Source organism: Struthio camelus, chromosome W (genome assembly GCF_040807025.1).
Source record: "Struthio camelus isolate bStrCam1 chromosome W, bStrCam1.hap1, whole genome shotgun sequence".
NCBI classification, from domain to species: domain Eukaryota; kingdom Metazoa; phylum Chordata; class Aves; order Struthioniformes; family Struthionidae; genus Struthio; species Struthio camelus.
The window spans coordinates 34,884,191-34,898,872 of NC_090981.1; the positions used below are offsets into that span (position 1 = coordinate 34,884,191).

General features: G+C 38.0%; 1 long non-coding RNA gene across 1 annotated transcript in view; it reads left to right on the plus strand.

Moving 5' to 3' along the window:
• Positions 1-12,853, plus strand: part of LOC138064085 (uncharacterized) — a 50,697-nt gene extending 37,844 nt beyond the window's left edge. Inside the window, exons 3-4 of the long non-coding RNA XR_011137328.1 lie at positions 7,026-7,073; positions 12,265-12,853. This is a non-coding gene — a long non-coding RNA (uncharacterized lncRNA). The remainder of the gene's footprint in view (positions 1-7,025; positions 7,074-12,264) is intronic.
• Positions 12,854-14,682: the final 1,829 nt, after the last annotated feature.

Sequence of the window (14,682 nt, forward strand, 5' to 3'; positions counted from 1 at the left end):
AAACAAATAAGAATAGTTTGGGATAAACAGGTCTCAAGGAATACACTACATGGAACTGATTTGCTTAGTTTCAAAAATGGTTCCAAAGGTGCTGAGGGAAGAAAAACAAGTTTGTCATTCGTCCACTCTCCCATAAAGTTCAAGTAATTAGGATGTGAACCTAACTGATAGACTTAATCTGTCTTTCTGACAGAAGGGCGGAGGCCAAAGAACATCTGCGCTCCATGATGACCGTCATTCCCTCCATCCCTTTCATGAAGCAATACATATATAAGGCCACATACTAGATCAGCCCTTGTCCTGTGTTCCCCAAATCGTTCATTATTTCTAGGCTCTCTGCATCTGAAACCTTCAGAAAAACCTTAACGATTCAAAATGGTACTGATAGAAGGCAAGACACCTATGGTAATAGTCCTGCCCAGCAGATAAATTTCTTTTGGATAATAAAGTGGAATTGACTGAGCACCCAACACAAAACTCAGACACCAGCACTACTACACTGTTCTTTGTTTCCCGGCCTTTTACATCTGGGGAGAAAAATAAATACTTCTAGATGAGTGGAACTAAATTTTAGACAGGTAAAGTTGGGTGAATTGAGGGCAACACGTTTTTTGCAGCTAGGTATTTCTATGAACAATATAAAACAAAGCCCCTGGCAAATAAAGAGAGGTTTTGTAACATTTTAGAGTAGTACCTATGCATCTCCCTAAAGACATGAAAAGTTTCAAAAGGCCATAATATCATTTCATGCACGACAGTAGCTGAAAAAGACAGTACAAGGCTCTAGGCGGCATAGAACAGCTTGATCCTGTATTCCTGCAAAACCTTAGAAGTTCTGCCAAAAAGGACTGGCCTACGTATACTGAGGACTGGCCTACGTATACTGAGAACGCTGGATTAGGCTAAGGAGAGGATTAGACTCACTGGGATCCTTTCTAGCTTCATTTAGGTTCCTGGTACGTGGTCAGAAGTTAATAAGTGTAGGTAAGTAACTATCAGACTCTGTGTTTTGCCATATGCATGTGGCATGTGTTCTGGGGAGAAGATCTGCACTTACCTGGAGGTTACACAACACTGGAAGGGTCAACGATGGCAAGTCAAGGTGAAACTCTGGTCCTCTTAGGGTCAAACGCAAACTTTGCTTTAACTGGGACAAGCTTTCCACATAAAATTTGCAAACTTCTTCATTCAGACATATCCTATCCATCAAACAGCTAAGGTCATGAATGCCTAAAATCAATATGGGCACAAAAGGCACATAAAGAGGTAAGTGCTCAACCATTATTGCTAGAACTATGGTTTCCTTACAAGAAAGGTTAGCCCTGACTAGAAAGTCTATTGCGTGACAACATCACAAAGACTAATCAATCATTGCGACAGCCAGCACCATATAGGGAATTCAGAGTAAAACGCTCATCTCTGGCCTGCACCGTGCATCGCTCAACCTTCTGCAGTCACTCTACATACAGAACCTTTGTTGACATCAACAAAGCTGACAGAAAAGTAGGTGCGAAGGTGACCCTAACTTCTGCTTTGATAAAATGACTTTAGAAATTGTCACTCTGGAGTGGAAAAAAGGGAATGTATCATTAACCTCTTTTGAAAGAACCGTACCTCAATCAAGTATAATTATTTTCCTAGATTAAACTACCACGACCTCTTCTTACACTAACAAATATTATCTTAGCTCAGATGTGGTATGAGTAAAAATATACGGAATACATTGACCTAAAATAAATTATGCTAGGACTTGGTTGTGCATCGTGCATTCTGGAAAGGGCCATGCATCCTCCACTGCAATTATTTGCAAGAAAAGGACATACATTACAAAGGACTGAGTTCCTACAGAGCAGGGCTTAGTAAGACTGCCCTTACTGGAAACTACCGCTAATATATCACTGAATACTTAGGACGAGTCCTGAGCAATTCACAAACTTTCAGCTATTTTTTTTTTTAATTTGGCCTCTTAAAAATAAAAAAGAAAAAAGAGATAAGAGCACGATTTTAAAAAGAGGCATAACCTTTAGCTATGGAAAGTGTCAACATGGATCTAAATATACGCCAAGAACTAAATGATCTTGCTCCATTCTTATCCGGGTATCATTTTGCTCAATCAGAACTTTAACATTCCTTTCTTATCCTGAGTATAAGACCATGCTACTCACACTGGTTTCCAAGCATGACAGATTCCAGCCCAATCTGATACTGCAGTGACTGTTCATTTCCCACTGGTGATCACCCCCTCATCTTATGGTTGCAAAAAGAAGCACAGAGGAGGATCAGAAGAATCTCTACAATAACAATATGCACTTTACATGTGGCTATATCATACCACTGAAGCTAAAACATTGGGGCCTGCTTCTTTACTCTGTCATTCTGTTTAGTGTAAATCTTAAAACTTAATTGGAGATCAATGTTATTTCTTGATCTTGTTTCCTTCATTTTTTCTACATCTTTCTTGCTAAGATGATCTGTACAGGTCAGTATAAAATAGCAGATACATAAAATATAGATATTTCTAGACAGCACATTGGCCAAGACCTGAAAACGCTATTCTTACAACACCCTGAATATTTTCTTCATTGTGTATAGTTTGGACTGTACTAATGCAATTGCTCACGCATATACTTGGTATATAGGTCCTTAGGATGTTTTCATTTGTTAGACTATAGCTCCACCATATACCTCTGTCTGCTTGTTTTTCACTACCCTTTTAAAGATCTTGGCGCTAGCCCTGCTTGCAATGCATGAGTTTAATTAAAATCTGCAGATGTTTTCCACAGACTATGTAGAATGGGATTTACATTTCACCAGTGAATGTGCATTGGCTCTTGTTTGAATATATGTCTGCACATTTCAAATATACAGGTAATGAATAGATCCTTTCTTGAGAAACAACAGCAAAACACACAAACGTATAAGCAAGCACTCTGTATGGCTGTGAGAAAGAAGACTTCAGCTGAAGGGCTAGCCCAGATCTTGTAGCTGTCACTTTTGCAGTATATACAGAGATAAAGAGGAAGCTATAACATAAACACTGAGAAAAGACTCAGTTTTCAGTCCACTTTAATTTGCCAGAGCATGATCTTTCACCCACATGCTGAAAACAGCAACGTGTCTTCTCTCCCAACCTGCAAACCAGCAAGCTGAAAAACTGACAGCTGCTTGAAGAGAATGCACACCTTACCCTTAGTGTTGGGCAGGCAATGTTTTAATCACAGTGACAGCGATGAAAGGGCTGGGAGGGCTCACCTTTCACACCCTAACTTAAACAAACACAACATAATGTCTCCTCTGCAATCCAAATCATTTCCTGCTGTGGCATTCCTGACACACACTTGGCTCACTGCATACTTTAAAACGTAACTAGCCTACATGCTTCTGTGTCATTTTACATCACTGAACTCAGCCTTTTAGAACTGCCGGATAATGGTTCCCCTAATCATGAAGGCTTCGTCCTAGTGAGCTGTAGCTTTATATTTACAAAAGAAGAAAGGAGTCTAAAAAGTCCTCATAATTAATTATTGATATATATCAAGACTGGCCTCTTGCATTTTGAAAACTAGTGTAAAACGCTGCAGCTGGGGAGTTCCTTTCTAGTTAGTTTTTCTTAGGAAATTGGGTCTGTTTGTTGCATGCATACACATAGAGACACACATCTCAGTTCTGTCTTTAGTTTCTCCTCATGAAAAGCACTCTGACTGTTTAACAGGCATGTGGGATCCTGCATAAATTATGCTGATTTGATATGATTCAAACGATAAAATATAAAATTACATTGTGTTTTGAGTATGCACACACACAAAACGTGGAACATGAAAGGTCAGACTGGAAATTCCTTTTCTTATTTGTGAGTAGTTTTTCATCCAATAGCCCCATTGATTTCAGCCAGGCTGAATAAGGGGTCTTACGTAAGACCACAATCTGGCCTCACTTGAAGGGCATTCCAAAGCTCCAGTCCTGCAATCTGATCTGTGCGTAGACAGACACATACTTAGCCGATGTTAGTGGGCTGCTTTTCTGGCACTACAGCGCATTTCATTTCCAGGCCATAACGGTTAAGTCAAATACCCAAACAAGAACATGACAAAGCTCCATTGCAACATTTCATCTGACATTTCTGAGATTACATTAATTCTTAGATTCATGGATGTGTGCTGTTTCTCCACAAACAAAGTATAATATTCTTACAGCTTTCCCATGGCTGAAAGAGCACAGACAAACTTCACACAAAGGTCAGAACGTTAACACCTACAGAAAATAATTGACCCTTTTAGAACACCCATTCCCTACAGGAATCTTCCTTTGAATTCTTGTACGCCTGTTTTTCTTTTTCAAACTTGCTTGTTTACATTTTAGCATCCAAATTCCAACTCAGGTACCCAACTTAAAGTGCCTCTTTTCAGCAACAATAAGCATCTATGAATGCTGTTTAGTTCACATAAAGAGGGATGTGACTTCAAAAAATCTGATACTTACTTTGGAGCTGAAGCCGAAATTTCTAGCATTCCATACCAGGATTTGGAAAGGCTGGCATTTAGAACCTGGATCTCACTGTTCTTGTATCACAGAGGGATCTGCTCTCACAGTAAGGTAGATTCTGGGCCAACACCTTCTGAAGTCAATGGAAAGTCTCCCACTGACTTCCAAAACAGTCTGAGCTGTGCCTGAAATCTACAGCTTATATTTTTCTTTTCATCCACCAGAACAGTCTGCCTTATGGGTATCTTGGGTATGGAAGATAAATTAGCTAGCCCAAAAGTTTAAGAGACCCTTACGCAGAACTGCAATTTTTGTATCAGCGAAACAAGGTACCTATACATTTTAGAGTGCCTGAAAGTGTCTATCAGTTTTCACTACTATCCATTTTAATATTATCTGGGATTACAATTACAACTACTCTTTACAGTGTTATTTTTCATATACGTTTAACTGGACTCCATCTGGTACATTCACTGATCTCTGTGCAGCATGTTTGCTTTTTACAGCTATATCAAAGCCCTCACTCCTTTAGTATATGGCATACTGGTAAGCTGATGCACCCACATGAACCCTGTTCCTTCAGTGGACTCACACATTGGTATGGCAGCCAGGAATGGTATTACAAATGGAAAGGCTTGGGCTTTACATGAATAAAAGTATCCTGTCATACCGCAGATGAGACAATCTTTAGTGACACAACTGAAGATTATTTTCTAAAGCATCAAGGCTAGTTTAATCTTAACCTTGCTGGTTACTGACGTTCAAGCACATCATCAGGAAGTCCATATGTATCTATAATTTGACAGTTTTTAAATACATTTCCCTAGAGTGTAAACAAAAATGGCCGAGGGCCCAGAACAACTTTGCTCTGGAGGTTCAAAGCTCCCTTGGCTCATAAAACAATGCTGATGTGCTACATACCTAGAACTGGTGTTCTGGGTTAGAGCAGGACTGGAAAGTCTTCAAGAGAATCCACCCAGAACGGAATGCTTTCTGCACCTCTTTGGGTCACGAAAAGTGACATAGTTGTCTACAGAGGTGTGGAAGTTCAAAAACCTGCTATTTCATGTCCTACCAGCATATCCAATACCACACTTTGGACAGTCATTTTGATGGCTATCAGGAGCTGCAGAGCATTTTGAAGGGCATCCCAATGGGACTTCTCCTAGCTGGATTTACAAGGAGCTCTCCTGATCCTTTAGATAATAAAAGGTCTGCAGAGAGTAATCAAGACAAATACTAGATTTCTTACCTGTTTACCGCTATTTACTGCTTCTGTACTTTTTCCATTCAGCAACTGAGTCACCCGTGCACATGTCTGGTACAGTTTCCCTCAGCTGTGCACGTGAAATGCTCAGAACACAGCCATCAAAATCTGGATCAAGGCAGAGCTTGAATCAGATTTCACTATTGCAGTGGAAGAAATGCTTCTTGGAAGGTTACTCCATGACATATTTCAACTATCTTCAGCTAGTTGTTTAGGAGGAAACTTTTGTTATGACTAAAAAAAAGTATATCCTCCTGGTTAAGCTTCTTCTTGTCTTTACTTCAAAAAGACACCCTGGGGCAAAGACAAAGACCACAAAGCTTAGTCTTAAATGGAAAGGTTTGAACGTAAAGGTCAGAAAAGCTTGAATACTTAAATGTAAGGGGTTAGAACAGAAACTAGTGTACCTCTTTAGTTATGTTTGTTTTCAGTACTAATCTACCTACACATAAGGAATGGAGGGACACAGACATATTATCAGCCCAAAAAGATTTCAAGTCATTTTCCCTGGCAATGAAGGGGATGACTCTACTGAAACAATTATTTGCCTGCTAATATTAATAATAATGCCAGAAAAATTAATGCTTCTGAGTGCAGAGGAACATGCAAAACAAATGAGGGTCAGAATCAGGAGAACTGAAATGTGAATATTCAATTAACAATAATAGAAAAGATGTGGGGCATGGTATGCAAATGAAGGCAGCCTGGGGCCAAATGTTCTCAGTAGTGAAGCCAACAAGATTAAAAACACCCCACATGACTTTGTTTTTCAGTTTATGAACAAATATACGTTGAAAATACGTTTATCTGTTCTAACAGCAAAAACAAACGCTTTCCATAATGTAGGTATTAAGAGGGTGCAAAATTTTCACAGCATTCATGGCTAGGAAAACGTGACTACATGCAGTAAATGCCACAGAGGGGAGGGGGAAGAAGACAGTATAGTAAGGACAGACGCTTGAGCAGAAAAAACTTGCTAACCAGAGGTTTTTAGATGGACCATGGCATCTCATGTCCCACATGCTGATTTCTTGAGCAGACCTGTTGCCAAGAAAAATTTTTCTTGGACTCTAGAATTTATAAGATGTGCTTGGCTTGCCTCAAGAACACAGCAGTTTCTTCCCCACACAAACAACTCTATCTAGCTAGGCTGGATATAAACAGAAAGACTGCTTCACTAATTATTTATATAAAGACAAAGATAGCTCCATTCTGGAAGGTTCATAGGAACTTGTTTTTTTTTTTTTTTTGGTCTTACTTTGTTTTTAACTTTCAGGGCTGTCAGACTCAGCTAAAAAGCATCTAGACCTTCATCCACAGGAAGGTAATTTGCAAGTTTACTACTTTTATTCATGTAGTGATATTTTCTTCTTGAGAGTAAAGATGTTGCTTATATAATAGTAAAGTAATTATATAAAGCAGGATCTTTATGTAGGCAAGAAGCCTCTCCTCCTACATGACCCCCTGGCTTTTGAGAGTAGCTGTGTATGTAAGGAGTACTCAAGAGCTACGAAGACTGAGCTCATTTTAAATGTCTACATTATGAGAAAAAGATTCTGACATGTCCTGGAAATGCACTACGCTGGCACGTTCCAGCAAACACACCCCTGGCTTTTTGAAGTTAACGTGACTATTTCTCAAGTGAAGTCCATTCATAAGCATTTTCAGAATCAAGGCAATTGTTTTATAAAGTGTGTCCCATCCCCTTTCCCTCTTTCTCTCCACTTTTAGACCACAGAGTTGAAATATTGAAACGGGCTTAGGAAGGGTAGTAAGAGCAAAATAATTTTCTGAGTATTACTCATTCCATTTTCCTTATTCTCTCACTTGTGCAAGAAATGCAGCTACTTTGGGCTGAAATAGCAAATACTTAGCAGCTTACAGGAAAACAACAATTAAAGGAGGTAAGAGAAGAAAGAATAATGCAGCCAGCTGAAAAACAAGCTGAATTTCAGATAGGCAGGGTACTGTTGAGGTGCAGTCAACTAGTTCCTTAAACTGAATCTTGCAATCTTATGTTAAGCACATCTTAAGAGATTGTGGGATTGGGCCTCAGTTTAGACTCTAGGATTAGCATTCCTCTTGTGCAAAGCACCATGGAATTTTAATGAATACAAGTAGTCAGGATTTCTGCCGTCTCCCAGAGATTTGTTTATTTACTGATTTAGAGACATATTTAACGTCTTTAATGGTGCATCTGCACCAGGGCCATACTGACGCAATGGTTAAAAACTTGACTCTGAGAGGGGAGTGGTGTCTGAATCATATATGCTTTCAGATACACATATAAACGCTCTTTGAGAAACTTGTTCACAGCTTAGACAATGACATATGAAAAGGTTTCAATAGATGAAACCAAGGTATCAAGGAGTCCGGCCCCATTTGTTGTGGGATCCACTTAAATAAAAGATAAATTTAAGATAAGATTTGAGTTTCTATTGCAAACTTACGACTATTTCAGTTTAGGACCAGGATATCTTTAGTACCTGAGAAGCTTACCACGTGGTTTGGTCAAATAAAGTCTTCACACTGAAGTAACACAAACAGGCCACTCATCCCAGGTCCTCAAAGGGAGTTGGGTATTTAACTTCATTTGATAGAACCTAGCAGCCACTTTTAAAGGTCTGCAATCTTAATTTTACATTAGCTAAATTCTTTTTCTCCTTCCCTGTAAATCTTCCTTTAGAAGCCCAAGGATTCACTAGCAACACAGGTAAGGACAGCAGGATGAGAATCTTTCTGAGACTCTTTAATTTGGCTCATAACATTTAGCCAAAAAGCGTTGGTTAGCCTGAGAATCAAGACAATCGGCCCAAGTATCTTGCTGTCTTCAAAACATTGTACAAATCTTCTACAGAGTATTAAGACAACTGATCAAGAATACTGTTCTTAGCTTTAAGAGGAGGTATTTTGATCTAATTAGTAGATAGGAATAATAGATAGACAGCGTCATAGTAGATGCTTTGGGACAAAGTTTTAAACCTTTCATGAAAATTTGCTTTCATGCAAAAAGTAAGTAACTGCATATATTATATCTGGTCACATAGTTTTGAAAATCTGGCTGTATTCTTCCCGTTAAACAGAACCAGATAATAACATGCAATGTGATCATTTTTATTTCAAGGGTATGAAATACTCAGGCATTAATTGCTTCTTGAAAGGAAAGTAAATTTTGACAATACCAGGAAAGCCAACAACCTCAAAAAACCAAAACCAAAACCAAAACAAAAACCCACACAAACCCAAACCCTCGCCACAACCCACAAATCCTCCCAAAGCATTTTACATAGTTTCTGAAGTTTAACCACACTCTCAACAACCTTCTGGTTCAGTTTCTGGAACTACAAAAGTTTATATCTGCTACTTAATTTGCTTCATAACAGCACAGGTATATGTTACGTATTTGCTGAATTTTCATCTTAAAAAAAATAAATGTTTTTGCTGTGATTTAAAAGAGTCATTAGAAAAAAAAATAAAAAGAAGTTTAAAAACTGCTGGAGCCGAGCGAAGTTTTGGTAAAATCTGGCTAGATAATATATCCTTTCCATGATAAATTCAACACAGTGAATATTCATTCAGAAGTAGCAGTAGCTGACGTAGTAGTCCCTGAGATACAGAATTTTTAACAGAACCGAGACTGCGTTCTTAACAGCCTATATAAGAAGGGTTTTTTAAGGCAGCTAATCACCTTTTAAGTCAATCAGTCTGCCTCTTCCCCCAGTGACTCTACTCTCCCCAAAACATATCCAGTGACTCTTGTATTATTTCCCAAACAGCAAAACTACGAAAAATCAATAGCAAAGTTCACAGGAGCAAATGGCAAACTTCTGCCTGGTTCACTATACGTTGAGATACTGATCTTATCAGTATGGGGCCTGATATTTTTAATAGAGTGTTTTTATTTAGGAAAGTCAGTAGCAACAAAGCCTTGGAAATGGTAGCCAAAAGTCAACTGCACATCTGAATACTTAATTTTGTGGCTATAAACAGCCACGTCACATTTCCAGCAACAACAATGGGATGGCTTTCAGCACTGCTCTACCAAGCAGGCATGTTTTCTATTTTCTTCTTGTATATACAATTAAAAGCATTCCCACCGGAGCAGTCTGCCCTGCATTCACTTCTGAAACAGAACATGAGGAGAAATGGCTCTCAGAAGTCAAAATTCTGCCTTTACTTGGGCCAGATATTGAAAGAACAGCTCAGCAGTATGCCATTACTTCTAAGGCTTCCATTGGAAGTTTGGATTCACTGACTAATTGTCAATACTTGCCCCAGTGCGCAATTAGTAGGAATATTTCTGTTCTAAAGAAAAGTCCTTTTTCTTTTGCATGGAAAGGTGAATCTACCTTTCATCAGACAAGAGACAAGGAATTGCACACACTAAGAACAGGCAGGTTATCGTCTTGCTCGAGGATATATACACCAGTGCCTGCGTTCTTGAGGAGTAATAATGAGATGCCATAACCAAACAGTAGAAGATGCATGTCAGATGGTTCTCCAATAACATTAGAAAAAAAGCAGCTGATGTATGGGATATTGAAGGCAGATTAAGTTGTTAATGTATATTAGTATATTCTTAATTTCCTTTTAATTGAAAAAGACATATTGACTTTAATTAGAACCATTTCACAGGAACTGTCAATTAGCACATGTCAAACTAGTTAATTCAGAACAGAATTCTTTTAATTAGGGTCTGCTTTCCTTTAACTGTGGGGCCAATGAAATCAGCCTTTCCTTATCAAGATTTTAAATGTCTCTAAGACATACAATACAAATGTAGTCTCTTATCTATTATTAGAAGCCCATATGGATAACATTAAAATGATGATGCTGGCATTGTTCATGCAGCACAAATCAGAGTTTCCTTTATGACTGCTTGAAAAAAAAAACGGCTTTGAAGAAAGACTATTTTAAATACACAGATTTATCCTCCTTTAAAGAGACTACAAAATTTATGACATGCATGTTCACATTTAAAGTATTATTTAATACGTCTGCTCAAATAAATGGGCCTATTCAAACGTTTTGTGTGTTCTATCAGCCAAAGACACATAAAACATTTTCAAAGCATGCAGTAACGTTCTTCCCTTAAATGAACTGTAATCAAAAAGGGAAAACAGACTCAATGATTTTTTTTTTTTTGGGACATATAAAAACAGCACTGTTAACTTTCATTGCATGTGCAGATTTAACACTGATTGCTAATCCAGTGGCTGCAAATACTAGTGAGCTAATGTGATCGCAGTTATCAAATAGCAAACAATCCTAGTGTTAACTTTCACGTACATTTTATAAATACGTCCGAGTTGGCTGATGAATCTCGATTCACAGCTGACATACTTGTGTAAAGCCCTCTCCCTTGCTTTCTGGGGTTTGCCATGTGCAACACCTGTAACAATGGTGACAGGTCTTCAGGAACAAGAACAGCTGAAAAAAAACCCCAAAATGTAAAAGGAATGAATACAAAATCTAGACCTAGTTTTATCATATGAGGTTTAGCCACTGTTTTATTGACCTATATCAACAGAGGATTACAGAGATTAGTGAAAGGAATACTTAATAACTGAAGTGTAGATTCCAAAGAGGATTATCTGGTAAGATATTTTATGTATCCTGATGCTTTGTTGAACATATTAGGGACCTGATTATGGGCCTGAGTAATTCAACAATAAAAGAAGCATCATTGCTCAAACTGCAGTACAATTAGAATGCATTAAAATTTAAAGTGTTCTAGAAGTATACTTCATCTAGGATCCTAATCAAACCTTTCATTTTTCCAGGGCAACTTTTTGGTAAGTGACTGGCAATACAGCTGCAAGAACGCTGTGTGCTAAGATGTGTGTTAAGGTTTCTACAAACCTTTGAGAAGTGGATGAACCTTAACTTGACGAACTGTGGAACTGAAAAACTATGTCCTGGCAGTTCTTTAGATCATGCAAGAGGCTCTGCAAATATGTCACTTCACTGACAACACGCTGTACAAAGTGCACCTTGAGTATAAGTTAACAATGGTAGTGCTACTTTTTACGTTACCTATTTACAATCACATTTTAGAATAAGACCCTTGTATTTATTCATTAATCCTATTGTGGACCACATTAAATCTCTACTTATCAGTTTAAATGCTTACCATAATTTAGAATTATTTAAGCAGATCTAAGTCACTTTGGCACTGAACTGCATAATCCAACTTCTTTTGTACTATGGCAGAAACAATGCTTTGGAATTTGATCATACTGCTCCACTGGCAATATACTGTTTGCTTCAAAACAGTAAGTAGCCATAACCCTTCCTTTAATATCATCCCAACACCAACTGTGCACTGGAAGTATGGGTCCATTTCACCACATAGGTTATACAACATTAGGTGACTGCCTTTATGTTTATATATGATGTATTACGCCGAAATGCTTTTAACTGTAGGAAATTCCATGTTAGATTACAGTAAACTTTTCAGTCCCTGTAGTATCATAGTCAGGTGAGTAATCATTTATCCAATCCCTATCTTACAGCTGGGACACATGAGAAGCAGCTGTACGGTGGGAAAACAACCTACTCAAGCCTCAAACCAAGTTGGTCAGAAACGGAGTTCACGCAGAAGCTCCCGATTCCCTTCTGCCGCATGTACCTCTCTGTAAATATTCTAACAGCAGTTTAGCGCACCTATCAGCACAGCCCACTATGTGCCATGCCCTTAAAGCAGCACAAGTAATTTTCTTCCTAATTCATATTAAGACGATTCATTGCTCAGCAGCAGCACTAGTATTTACACACTTATGGATCTCATGACTAAGTAGCAAGCTTTGACTTCAATTAAACCTGACAGGTTCTGATAGCAAAAAGTCATTACAGAACTTCAAAAGCACTTGTACTGTAGCAAGATCTTTACAATTATCTATATAATATCTTTCAGCCTCTGTTGGCTCCTTGATCTTCTGTGGCAGTCCCAACTTCTCTGTCAAGTTTGGTCTATGAGAAGTTGAACTTTAAGGCACGACTATTCTAAAAAATATACGAGAGTGCTACAATATACAATGGATTTCACCCAGTTTGACATTCATTTTGGAATAAGTACTTAATAAAGATTGCCCATTTGAATCATGTACTGTTCATGTATTGTTCCTGAATCAAATGAAGAGCCGTTCAAAAATGACGAGCATTAGGGAAACTTAATAGCTTTTAAACAGATTATTTAAATGACTGTAGCTCTGATTTCCAGTCATTTAAACCAAACAGCTATGGTAGAACTATCCCTGAAAAGGGAGTAACTTTCTGATTAAACTCTTTTGTTGTTGGATTTAAGAAATGTTTTAGAAAAGAGAATTTCTCAATTATGTATTCATCTTTCAGAGCCTGGGCATGGAGACTGTTACAATTTGATCAAACCCAGCTGAAAGCACTAATGGTTTGGGGGATTCATTCCAATTTTTTCAATCACAGCTAAGACAGTATTTAAATACATTCAGAAGAGAGAGTTTGCGCAGACTGACCAGTGTGTAAATCACTTCCTTGGAAGTTTCTGGTCTCTACAGTTTGGCTTGTCTAATACTTCTGTATTGTGATGTGACAGCATTTGTGCACTTTTGTGGCCAGACTGTCAACCCATCTAATTCCTTGATATTTACTTTGTTGGTAGTATACATCCAGATGTAATTCAAAACAGCAGATACTTTTATCTGTTTATGTGATTGTTGGTTCCTTGACATACTATTGCCAATGGCTGAATTCTCAGTCCCTTGCTCCTTTTTCAGGAAGAGTTTTTTTAACTGTGACAGTTGTGCTTGTGCTATGCAATTACAGCAATCCGTTTACAGCATCCAAAAAATGGAGCCCCCTCCCGTGCCTAATTCTAAGATGAGTCCTCCAGACCAGTGCTTTTTATTTACTCCCGTTGTTTTAAAGCATAAGTCAGATTTTCTTAAGAATTACTATCTTTTGAACAACTCGCTCTCAATTTCACAGGCTATTTCCATCACACACTGCGCGCCTTTGTATTAATGATGAAAACTGCTTACATAGAAAAAATAATGCTAAGGTACCTAATATATGCACAGTTATTTGTAATGTGATTTTTGTAGCTGAAAACAAGGCCGGTCAGCCTGCTACCCCATCTTGTCTAAGAAGCGATTGGTGGACCATCAGCAGTTCACTGATCATAGATTATGAGCTGCTGTTCTAGTTCGCACAGTATCTACAGGCATATTCCTCCAGGTCACATCGCCTCGTGCTACAGCGGTGTTAACTATTCCTTTATTAAATAATTCTCCAAGCATGACTAAAGCATTCGGGTTGTTAACATACATGATAAGTTATATTTAAGATGGTTTCAAATCAGCACATTGTATTTTGTAGTGAAGTCATAAAAATATGCTAACATGATAAGATCTAATGAGGGAAATGTTGCATGCAGATGTCTGTTTGCCTATTATCCCATAAAATGACTGTATATTTTTATTTATATGAGAAACGTTAGACACAAACACGTTACCAAAAAAGCATTCATTTAGGAAATGTATAAACACAATATGAGTCTCATAGAAGAAACTGTTCTAAAACACGTTTCTAGTGTTTATGAAATGAAGAGAAATTTAAAAAAAATAATTGTTCCTGAGTACATTTTGTTTCTCCCTTATGATGAGAAAGAAATATAGGTTCTCAGCTGGCATATTATTTCTGATGTGGCAGCAAAGTGAAATTTGTGCCTCGCGTCATGTATCCTTTACATGATGCAAAGGAGTATAATTTTATTTTTGTTTTATTTGAAGGCTCTGTCTAGGCACATTGGCCACCAATTTCATTTTTATTGCAGTGCATGGATAGCGAAGTCACATATCCTTACGTTAATGCAAAGGGCATAGGAAAGGGAAAAGAAAGTATAATTTTTTGTTGTTGCTGTTGTCATTTGAAATTTCCATAGTGTCTGTGCACAT